This window comes from Callospermophilus lateralis, assembly GCF_048772815.1.
Source record: "Callospermophilus lateralis isolate mCalLat2 chromosome 5 unlocalized genomic scaffold, mCalLat2.hap1 SUPER_5_unloc_2, whole genome shotgun sequence".
Classification (NCBI taxonomy): Eukaryota; Metazoa; Chordata; class Mammalia; order Rodentia; family Sciuridae; genus Callospermophilus; species Callospermophilus lateralis.
In genome coordinates, this window is record NW_027510148.1 from 69,094 (window position 1) to 81,204 (window position 12,111).

General features: G+C 37.7%; 1 protein-coding gene across 1 annotated transcript in view; it reads right to left on the bottom strand.

Moving 5' to 3' along the window:
* The window catches only part of LOC143639841 (olfactory receptor 14C36-like), a 93,847-nt gene that overhangs the window by 14,955 nt on the left and 66,781 nt on the right, over window positions 1-12,111 (bottom strand). The gene's annotated exons all lie outside the window — the stretch shown is intronic.

The window sequence follows — 12,111 nt, forward strand, 5'->3', positions numbered from 1 at the left end:
TGACTAGTTCTTTTCCAATCTGTATCCAATTAATTTTCTTTTTCTTGCTTGTGGTGAGAGTATGTATCCATGTTTTGTTCCTGATTTTAGAGAAAATGTTTTCAGTTTTTCTTCATTTAGTATGAAGTTGGCTTTGAGTTATTCATAGACACCCTTTATAATGTTGAAATAAGTTCTTTTTAAACCCTATTTTACCCAATATTTTTAACATGAAGGAGTGCTGAATTTTATCAAAGATATTATTCTACATATATTGAAATGTTCATGTGATTCCTGTTCTTAAATCTGTTTATTGTATTTATGTTGTTTATTGCATTTACTGATTTACATTTGTTAAACCAACCATGCATCCCTGGGATAAAATCCAGGAGATCCTGCTGTATTACCTTCTTAATGTATTTTTAAATGTAATTTGCTAAAAAAATGTTAAGGAATGTTGCATCTGTGTTCATCAGGGACATTGTTCTATAGTTTTCTTTCCTTGATGTGTTTGTCTGGTTTTGGTATCAGGGTTATACTGGATTCATAGAATGTAATTGGGAGTGTTCCCATTCTTACAATATCTTGAAAAAATTTGAAAAAGACTGGAGTTAGTGTCATTGATATAATGGACAAGTGTAATACCTTGTGAAAGAGACAGATGATCAAGATCTCTACAAACTAAGCTGTGACAGAGACCTGGAAAGTTTTTGTACCTCTGAGGAAGGACAATGAATGTACACTGCTGGCCTTGTCAGCTGAGAGCAAATTGTTTCTGGTGGTACTTATGCACCAGGATGGGAAAAAACGCATTTCCCAAATCAATAGCCACATGCCAAGTACCAGGAGTCACCACCTGAATAATCTTATGAAAATAAACTTCCATTCTCCAAGAACCATCTGTCTTCTGCTCAGACCAGATAGGAGAGTTAAATGGGGCTGTCATGGGAATCACCACCCTTGCACCCTTCAAGTCCTTGATGTTGGCATAAATCTCTACAATCCCTCCAAGGATGCATTATTGCTGTTGATTCACTATTTTCCCAGGTATAGGCAATTCCAGAGGCTTCCCTTTAGACTTTCCCATCATAATAGCCCTCACTCCACAGATTAGAGAACCAATTTGTGAGATTTGCAAAGTGTTAAGTCTATCTATCCTGATTATATGTTTTGAGACTTAGAAATAACTACAGGTTATATTGGGAGACCCACTGGACCCACTGTGAGTTGGACCTTGGCCAAAACGTCACTGATCACCTGACCTCCATAAGCCCCTATATTTACTGGTAGAATATAATGACGTTTTGGACCTCTCAGAATCAATATCAGTTCAGATCCTGTGTCTACTTGTCCCCAAAAGCCTGATCATTGCCTTTTCCCCAATGTACAGTTATCCTGGTAAAAGGCCTTAGGTCCCTTTGGGGAAGGATAGGAGAAAGATTAACAATAAAGATTTTTGATATTGTACCCAGGTCCTCCCTCAAGGGGACCTGGCCTCACCTTCATTCAATGGGTTCTGGATCTGTATATTGTCTCAAAATTGGGAAGTGATTGAGGAGCTGTGATTCTATGGTGTTATGATTTGGGGCAGACTTTTGTACAATTTGCCCTGAAAATTTTCTGTTAATATAAGTCAAGTAAGAATTTGGTGGGTTTCCCATTTATTTGGCTTCTAGAAACACTATGATTAATTTTCCAACACCAGAGATCTACAAGTGTCAGGCCATTGTGTTCATTTATTACCATTTGCTGCCCATTATAATAACTATTACCACCCCATCTTTGTCACCACAGGGACACTTTGTCATAAAGGAGGCCACTTGGCCTCTTTCTACCTGAGATTAAATCATGCCCATCACATTGAAGTCTTCCATTGATTGACCCCAGCTCCCACAGTAAGGTCTGGCATGCAGAGAAGAGCAATGACAGAGCCTTTCAGGGATGCTAGTGCTCCCCTCATAAATGTGTTTCTTATATTTTTGGTGAAGCACACATGTTCTGAACTGCTCAGGTATGGAGGAGAAGGTGGCACATGACAGATCCACTCTAGCATTCCAATCTCTTTGAGACTCTGAATTCCCTCATCAATAGAAAAAAACAAGGCGAAAGGATATTTGCAGAGTTGACACAAAGTCTAAAGAACATGCCACTCACCAGAATCTCACACAAGAGTTTTATTGTCAGTAGCATACCAACAAGGTTGTTCCTCTGAGGAGAGCAGCAGCCTGTTGGCATTCACAGAGCAGCTTTACAGCCCACAAGAAGAATTTCATAAGCTATGTAGGAGTTATCTCCTAAGATGGAGTGGGGTTGATCCTTTAGCAGACTGTGAAGATGGCCTCAGGTCTGAGTCTAAGCAATTCCATTTGAAAAACTCCAGTTTGAAACCTGCAGTCTCACCAGGTACACCTATGGAGTCGTGCAGTGTGGCCCTCAGTCACCAACAAGTCACTTCCTCCGCCCTGACAAACTCAGAGTGAATCCTCTGGCAGGCTGTCCTCACTTAATAAGAGGGAAAGATGAAAAGTTAAGGGTCTGACCACCGAACAGATGTTCTAACTCAGGGTAAGTGATGTCACTGAGATGCTCTGGTGGCATTAAAGGGGAGTGAAAAGCCCTAAAATTTGGTATAAATAATGGAGCTAATGAACAGATATTCAGTCAGCTGGTGCCCTTACTCTGAGAGCGTGATGAGGACCTGGACAAACATCCCAAGACTTTTCACCATTTGGTGATTCTCTGCATTTTCCTCGCCATTCTCAGACTCTGCTGCCACATCTTGAACCTAGTGAAAGCTACAACTTCTCCCCTATGACCATCTCCTTCATTTTCTCCACAGACTATCAGCTGCATCCCAAGAGAAGCCTGCCTTGGTTCCTGACCTGATGACCATGGTCTGAGTGAGTGTGCATCTGCTGGGCTTAAAAGCTAAGGCTGGAAACTTTTGATCTGACATCTGAGCTTAGCATGCAGAGGGAATATCTGTCATGATGCTGTCATGATTAAGTGTGTTTGCAGTGCTTAGAATTAATCTAGAACTGTTTGTTCTGAGTTGATTATGTCTATTGGTGTGCTTAGCATTAAGGGTTGACATTTTCTTGATTAAGAACCTATAGAGTAAAATTTTATTGAGTGATTTGAGTAAATAAAGCATTGACTAGGGCAGAAGCAGGTGGACATTCTTTATTTCTCCCCTTGGACTGCTTAACTCTCACCTTTTTTCCATCACAACATAGGTACATATTCTTATGGAAAGTTAGGCAGCATTACCTCAAAATCAGAACTTTGGAACCTCTAGATAAAATGGCTCCCAACCTAAAATGGTGATTCCAATGCCAATATTGATCTGATGCCAATACAAGGATGTCAGTCATTTCCAGATCTTTTATAGTAGGCCATCTTTGGACCCATACATCAGCTAATCATCCAAACAAACTAATAGTACCCTTTTAAAGAATGCAAGCTATTATATTAAATCTAGAATCTCTGCTCAATGGGCCAATATCAATAGACTCAGCCTGACCAAAGTTTATGTTCCTCCCACCATTATCCCACACTCTTATAATCCATTCCCATACATGTTCCCCAGACACCTACTTGTATGAATTAGAAAACCCAAGAAGTTCCTTCGAAGTGTGAGGTACCTCCTTGGGGGGGTCACACTCTGTACCTCACCTCTGGGGGCTGCTTAGATTTAGATCTAGTTGTAGGCCAGTGCCAAGGGCTGGACGAACAACTTGTGTACCTTGATACAGCAGGAGTGGAAGCTGTTTATTGTAGAATAAGAGCGGTATTTATACATTTTACACAGCCTATCTAATTAGCATAAAATAGACCAATAAGGAATCTCCACAATTAATGGCTCGCTTTTGTTACTTCACAAACCACTCCCTCTGGCATTTTGCCAGGCACCATGCAGACTTGTTTACAGACTCTAACATTTCTCTGGCAAAATGCCAGGTGCCAATCTGACTTGTTTATAGACCTTAACAGGCCAGGAGGCAAAAGTGGGTGGTGAGGGTGGGTCCTAAGGAGTATGAATATCTTCATGCTGAGCAACTGAATTACAGAAGGTTTTTACTGTTTCCAGAAGCAAAGCAGGACTAGTTTCCTCCAGTGAGGGTGGAGAAACCAATGCCACACAGGGTGTGGGTAGGGATGTCTCAGTCATGGCTAAAGTGGGAACTCAACAACTTCTGGTAAAGTAAACCCATCAGAGTATAGGAGATGAGTAACCCCAGCCCCTTTAGCCTCCTCCCATACAACACCATCTCAATTTGCAGGATCCCATTCTTTTCCAAGCAGTGCCCTCACTTTAACTGCAGACACCTTCCAAGGCTGAGAGTTAAACTTCTGCTTAGTTCAGCCAATTGCATGATTAGGGTTTGTGTTTGGTTTTCAGCAACCTCATTCCTATGACTACAAGACAGAGAGTCTTCTTCAGAAAACACTTAGCAGCTTTTAGAGCAGTTATGCATGACTGCAGCTAAGAAACTGAATTTTTGAGATGATAATTCTCCTTCTTAGTTCGCCCAGTGAAGGCAGAATCAACCAATCTACATCATCATATTTCTTAGGTTTTCAGAAGTGCTCGAAGATATCACATATAGAGTCACTGAACACCTTGATACCTTGATTTTTTTAAAGAGAGAGAGAGAGAGAGAGAGAGAGAGAGAGAGAGAGAGAGAGAGAGAGAATTTTAATATTTATTTTTTAGTTTTCAGTGGATACAACATCTTTATTTTTATGTGGTGCTGAGGATCGAACCCAGTGCCCCTCGCATGCCAGATGAGCATGCTACCACTTGAGCCACATCCCCAGCCCCACGCCTTGATTATTACAAGTGGCAAATTGGGAGCATCAAATTCATTTACTTCACAAATCTCTTTTAACCATCACACCATGCATTATCAGTACTCTCCATAGTACCAGTAGGAGAATTGGTAACTTTAGGTCTAAACAATTCAGCCAATTCCAGAATCTCAATTATACACTCAATTTATAACCTAGTGTCCTCTTATCTGTCAAGGTCCTGTCTTGGAAACCAGAGTGTGAGACCTTTAATTTTGGTCAGGTCTTTTCAAGACTATTTTTAGCTCTTCAGCACAGCTTCATTCTAAATAAATTTTACAATACTTTTTTTTTTCTGAAAGGAAAAGAAGGCTAAAATTTTTGACAATGATTGCATTGAAGCTGTAGAACATTTAAAGATCTAGATTTTTAAATAATATTAAGACTTCTTATGCAAGACACAAAAAATCATTCTGCTTACTTATCATATTTTTTTATTTTGACGTTATTTTTGTTATATTTTCATGTAAGAATCTTTAAGCTTTTGATTGAATGTATTTTATATTTTTTGATACTGTGGTAGTAGGAGCAAATGTGACTCCCTTTTGTTTGATGACTTCATGCTGTAAAACAACTATGCCAAGTAGAAGAGTCATGACTGGAGCAAGATGTTCTTTTTCTTTTGTTATAGAAACCTTTAAGAACACGGAAATACCTAATGGGGCATTGTTTCTGTAACTAGGGTAATGGGGCTCTGTTTCTGTAACTGGGGTACTGGGCTAACTGTGATTGTTTAGGCTTCCCTCTGCTTGAAAGATAAGGGAAACCTTATCTTTCTGGGGACAGGATGAGATGAGATGTCATCTCTGACCCACTGGAGGCCTCCCTGCTGGGCCTCATCTGTCTGGGGGTAAGACTAGACAGTGGTCTCTGCCCCATTAGAGGTCTCCCTGTGTGACCTCTGCGATTTTTGCTTGACCTGTGTCTGTTCTGCTTTTGGTCATTTGTCCAGTGTCAGTTTGCCAGCCATTTGTTTTGTTTGCGGGGTCTCTGCCCCATTAGGGGTCTCTGCCCCATTAGAGGTCTCTCTAGGTGACCTCAGCGATTATTGCTTGTCCTGTGTCTGTTCTGCTGTTTATCGTTTCTCCAGCGTCTTCTTGCTGTTTGTCATTTATCCTTTTTTTTTTTTTTTTTTTTTTTGGCCGGCCATTTTTCTTTTGTGCATGGGCCCTTTTCTTGTTCTTATAACCGCTCTTCTTTCATCAGGACTCCTTCACTCCACCACATCATGGGACAAGGAAGTGCTACAGAGCTTTCTACCTGGACCCCTTTAACTTGTTTTCTTAACAATTTTCAGGACTTTATCTGTTGGTTTGCTTTTGTTTGTTCCATTTGTCTTCTATGTTAATTTTATCTCAGTTTGTTTCTAATGAAAAAAAATGGTTAAAATGTTTTAACTGTGCTCACTACAGCTTGCATTAAAATGTAAAGTGCTGCCAACAAGACTAAAAGAATTGTCAAAAGTAAAAGCTAAAGGTAAAAAGAAAAAGACAGTCTAGAGATTGCCTTCATTTAGAAACTGGGCCAGGTGGCCAGCTGGGTAAATCATGTCAGTTCCTATAGAGGACAGATTAAAACTAAAGTGTTTCATGAAATTATTATTCCTAAATTGTATAAAAATAAAACATAATTTTGTCTAGAAAATTTGGCTTTTGTCTCTCAGTATTTTCAAGCATGAATAACTCCCAACTATTAAAAAATAGTCCAAAGATTTTTCAATGTCAGGCTAAAAGTTGGTGGTCGCTATCTAAGAAACCAAAAACAACAACAACAAAAAAAAAAGCAGTTTAAAATAGGGCCCAACTTGGGTGACGCTCCCAAGGAGACCAATGAAGCTGCATCTTTGGGAAGTTCCTCCAGGGAGAAATAAGCCTCCCTCATTTTTCTATGTTCCCTCAACTTTTTTCAGCTTTCATGAACAGGAACACCTCAGGGAAATGGTCAGAAAACTTTTAAAATTCTATGTTTGTTAAACTCATAATTTTGATTCAATATACTTAGGTTAATGTTTTTCTGATTACACTTAAATGGCTTTATTCTAAGGCCATTTTACAACAGTTAACTCTGAATCTAATAGGTTTTTTAAAAAATAAACTACAAGGCTTTTGTTTTTCTGTTTGCTTTGTGTGGGTGCACCAGTGTACTGTCTGTCTGCATGTATTGCCATGTCTATATATTTGATACAAATGAGCTCATAAATTAAAGTTTTAAAAAAATGGATCCAAATACTTGTGGTTAAAATAAGAGTCATTGGGATACAAGAAGGTATAGAGGTCCAAACCAAAGGAATGAGCAATCTATTCAATGAAATAATACCAGAAAACTTCCCAGACTTGAAGAAAGAGACACAATCCCAAATCCTAGAAGCCTACAGGACACCGAATGTGCAAAATCATAAGAGATCCACACCTAGACACATTATAATGAAGATGCCCAACATACAGCATAAGGAGAGAATTTTAAAAGCTACAAGGAAAAGGAAGCAGATTACATTTAGGGGTAAACCAATCAGGATAACAGCTGATCTTTCAACACAGACTCTGAAAGCTAGAAGATCCTGGAATAACATATTTCAAACACTGAAAGAAAATGGGTTCCAACCAAGAATTGTGTATCCAGCAAAATTAAGCTTCAGGATGGAAGATGAAATTAAAACCTTCCACGATAAACAAAAGTTAAAAGAATTTGCAGCTAGAAAACCATCTCTTCAAAACATCCTCGGCAAAATATTACAGGAAGAGGAAATAGAAAATACCAATGAAAACCAACAGCGGGAGGTAGTACAGTAAAGGGGGGGAATAATCAAAGAGGAAAACAAACCATGTTTAGTAACATAAATAAACAAATATGGATGGAAGAACAACCCATATCTCAATAATAACCCTAAATGTTAATGGCTTAAACTCATCAATTAAGAGACACAGGCTAGTAGAATGGATCACAAAACAAGACACAAAAATATGCTGCCTTCAGGAGACGCATTTGATAGGAAAAGACATACATAGACTGAAGGTGAAAGGTTGGGAAAAGTCATATCACTCATATGGACTTCGGAAACAAGCAGGAGTGTCCATACTCATATCAAATAAAATAGATTTTAAGCCAAAGTTAATCAAAAGGGATAAAGAGGGACACTACATACTGCTCAAGGGAACCATACACCAACAAGACATAACAATCACAAATATATATGCCCCAAACAATGGTGCAGCTATGTTCATCAAACAAACTCTTCTCAAGTTCAAGAGTCTAATAGACCACCATACAATAATCATGGGAGACTTCAACACACCTCTCTCACCACTGGACAGATCTTCCAAACAAAAGTTGAATAAGGAAACTATAGAACTCAATAACTTAATTAATAACCTAGACTTAATTGACATATATAGAATATACCACCCAACATCAAGCAGTTACACTTTTTTTTCTCAGCATCAAATGGATCCTTCTCAAAAATAGATCATATATTATGTCACAGGGCAACTCTTAGACAATATAAAGGAGTAGAGATAATACCATGCATCTTATCTGATCATTATAGAATGAAATTGAAAATCAATGATAAAAGAAGTAAGGAAAAATCATGCATCACTTGGAGAATGAACAATAGATTAGTGAATGATCAATGGGTTATAGAAGACATCAAGGAGGAAATTTAAAAATTCTTAGAGATAAATGAAAACACAGACACAACATATCAGAATCTATGGGACACATTGAAAGCAGTTCTAAGAGGAAAATTCATTGCTTGGAGTTCATTCCTTAAAACAAGAAAAAAACAACAAATAAATGATCTAATACTTCACCTCAAAATCCTAGAAAAAGAAGAGGAAAACAACAGCAAAAGAAGTTGAAGGCAAGAAATAATTATAATCAGAGGTGAAATTAATGAAATTGAAACAAAAGAAACAATTGAAAAAATTGACAAAACTAAAAGTTGGTTCTTGAAAAAATAAATAAAATCGACAGACCCTTAGCCACACTAATGAAAAGAAGAAGAGAGAGAACTCAAATTACTAGCATATGGGATGAAAAAGGCAATATCACAACAAACACTTCAGAAATACAGAAGATTATCAGAAATTATTTTGAATCCTTATACTCCAATAAAATAGAAGATAGTGAAGGTATCGATAAATTTCTTAAGTCATATGATCTGCCCAGATTGAGTCAGGAGGATACACACAACTTAAACAGACGAATATCAATTCAGGAAATAGAAGAAGTCATCAGAAGACTACCAACTAAGAAAAGCCCAGGACCGGATGGGTATACAGCAGAGTTTTACAAAACCTTTAAAGAGGAACTAATACCAATACTTTTCAAGCTATTTCAGGAAATAGAAAAAGAGGGAGAACTTCCAAATTCATTCTACCAGGTCAACATCACCCTGATTCCTAAACCAGACAAAGACACTTAAAACAAAGAAAACTACAGACAAATATCTCTAATGAACCTAGATGCAAAAATCCTCAATAAAATTCTGGCGAATCAGATACAAAAACATATCAAAAAAATTGTGCACCATGATCAGGTAGGATTTATCCCTGGGATGCAAGGCAGTTCAATATACAGAAATCAATAAATGTTATTCACCACATCAATAGGCTTAAAAATAAGAACTATATGATCATCTCGATAGATGCAGAAAAAGCATTCGACAAAGTACAGCAACCCTTTATGTTCAAAACTCTAGAAAAACTAGGGATAACAGGAACATACCTCAATATTGTAAAAGCAATCTATGCTAAGCCTCAGGCTAGCATCATTCTGAATGGAGAAAAACTGAAGGCATTCCCTCTAAAATCTGGAACAAGACAGGGATGCCCTCTCTCACCACTTCTGTTCAACATAGTTCTCAAATCACTGGCCAGAGCAATTAGACAGACGAAAGACATTAAAGGCATAAAAATAGGAAAAGAAGAACTCAAATTATCACTATTTGCAGATGACATGATTCTATACCTAGCAGACCCGAAAGGGTCTACAAATAAACTCTTAGAGCTAATAAATGAATTCAGCAAAGTGGCAGGATATGAAATCAACACGTATAAATCAAAGGCATTCCTGTATATCAGTGACAAATCCTCTGAAATGGAAATGAGGACAACCACTCCATTCACAATATCCTCAAAAAAAATAAAATACTTGGGAATCAACCTAACAAAAGAGGTGAAAGACTTATACAATGAAAACTACAGAACCCTAAAGAGAGAAATAGAAGAAGATCTTAGAAGATGGAAAAATATACCCTGTTCATGGATAGGTAGAAGTAACATCATCAAAATGGCGATATTACCAAAAGTTCTCTATAGGTTTAATGCAATGCCAATCAAAATCACAATGGCATTTCTTGTAGAAATAGAGAAAGCAATCATGAAATTCATATGGAAAAATAAAAGACCCAGAATAGCAAAAGCAATTCTAAGCAGGAAGTGTGAATCAGGCGGTATAGCTATACCAGACTTCAAACTATACTCCAGAGCAATAATAACAAAAACTGCATGGTACTGGTACCAAAACAGGCGGGTGGAGCAATGGTACAGAATAGAGGACACAGAAACCAATCCACAAAATTACAACTATCTTATATTTGATAAAGGGGCTAAAAGCATGCAATGGAGGAATGATAGCATCTTCAACAAATGGTGCTGGGAAAACTGGAGATCCATATGCAACAAAATAAACCTGAATCCCTTTCTCTTGCCATGCACAAAAGTTAACTCAAAGTGGATCAAGGAACTTGATATCAAATCAGAGACATGAGGTCTGATAGAAGAAAAAGTTGGCTACGATCTACATACTGTGGGGTCGGGCTCCAAATTCCTCAATAGGACACCCATAGCACAAGAGTTAATAACTAGAATCAACAAATGGGACTTACTCAAACTAAAAAGTTTTTTTTCTCAGCAAAAGAAACAATAAGAGAGGTAAATAGGGAGCCTACATCCTGGGAACAAATCTTTACTCCTCACACTTCAGACAGAGCCCTAATATCCAGAATATACAAAGAACTCAAAAAATTAGACAATAAGATAACAAATAACCCAATCAACAAATGGGCCAAGGACCTGAACAGACACTTCTCAGTGGAGGACATACAATCAATCAACAAGTACATGAAAAAATGCTCACCATCTCTAGCAGTCAGAGAAATACAAATCAAAACCACCCTAAGATACCATCTCATTCCAGTAAGATTGGCAGCCATTAGGAAGTCAAACAACAACAAGTGCTGGCGAGGATGTGGGGAAAAGGGTTCACATGTACATTGCTGGTGGGACTGCAAATTGGTGCGGCCAATTTGGAAAGCAGTATGGAGATTTCTTGTAAAGCTGGGAATGGAACCACCATTTGACCCAGCTATTCCCCTTCTCGGTCTATTCCCTAAAGACCTAAAAAGAGCATACTACAGGGACACTGCTACATTGATGTTCATAGCAGCACAATTCACAATAGCAAGACTGTGGAACCAACCTAGATGCCCTTCAATAGACGAATGGATAAAAAAATGTGGCATTTATACACAATGGAGTATTGCTCTGCATTAAAAAATGACAAAATCATAGAATTTGGAGGGAAATGGATGGCATTAGAGCAGATTATGCTAAGTAAAGCCAGCCAATTCCTTAAAAACAAATGCCAAATGTCTTCTTTGATATAAGGAGAGTAACTAAGAACAGAGTAGGGACGAAGAGCATGAGAAGAAGATTAACATAAAACAGGGATGAGAGGTGGGAGGGAAAAGGAGAGAGAAGGGAAATTGCATGGAAATGGAAGGAGACCCTCAGGGGTATACAAAATTACATACAAGAGGAGTGAGGGGAAAGGGGAAAAAATATAAGGGAGAGAAATGCATTACAGTAGAGGGGTTAGAGAGAGAAGAGGGGAGGGGAGGAGGGTAGGGGGGATAGTAGAGGATAGGAAAGGCAGCCGAATACAACAGACAATAGTATGGCAATATGTAAATCAATGGATGTGTAACTGATGTGATTCTGCAATCTCTATATGGGGTGAAAATGGGAGTTCATATCCCACTTGAATCGAAGTGTGAAATATGATATATCAAAAACTATGTAATGTTTTGAACAACCAACAATAAAAATTAATAATAAACAAAAAACAAAAACAAAACAAATATATATATATATATATATATATATATATATATATATATATATATATATATATATATATAATTTAAAAGGTTCAATTCAAATTGGGAAAATAAATAAATAAAAGTACAAATATCTTTAAAGTAACTAATACACAGCTTTG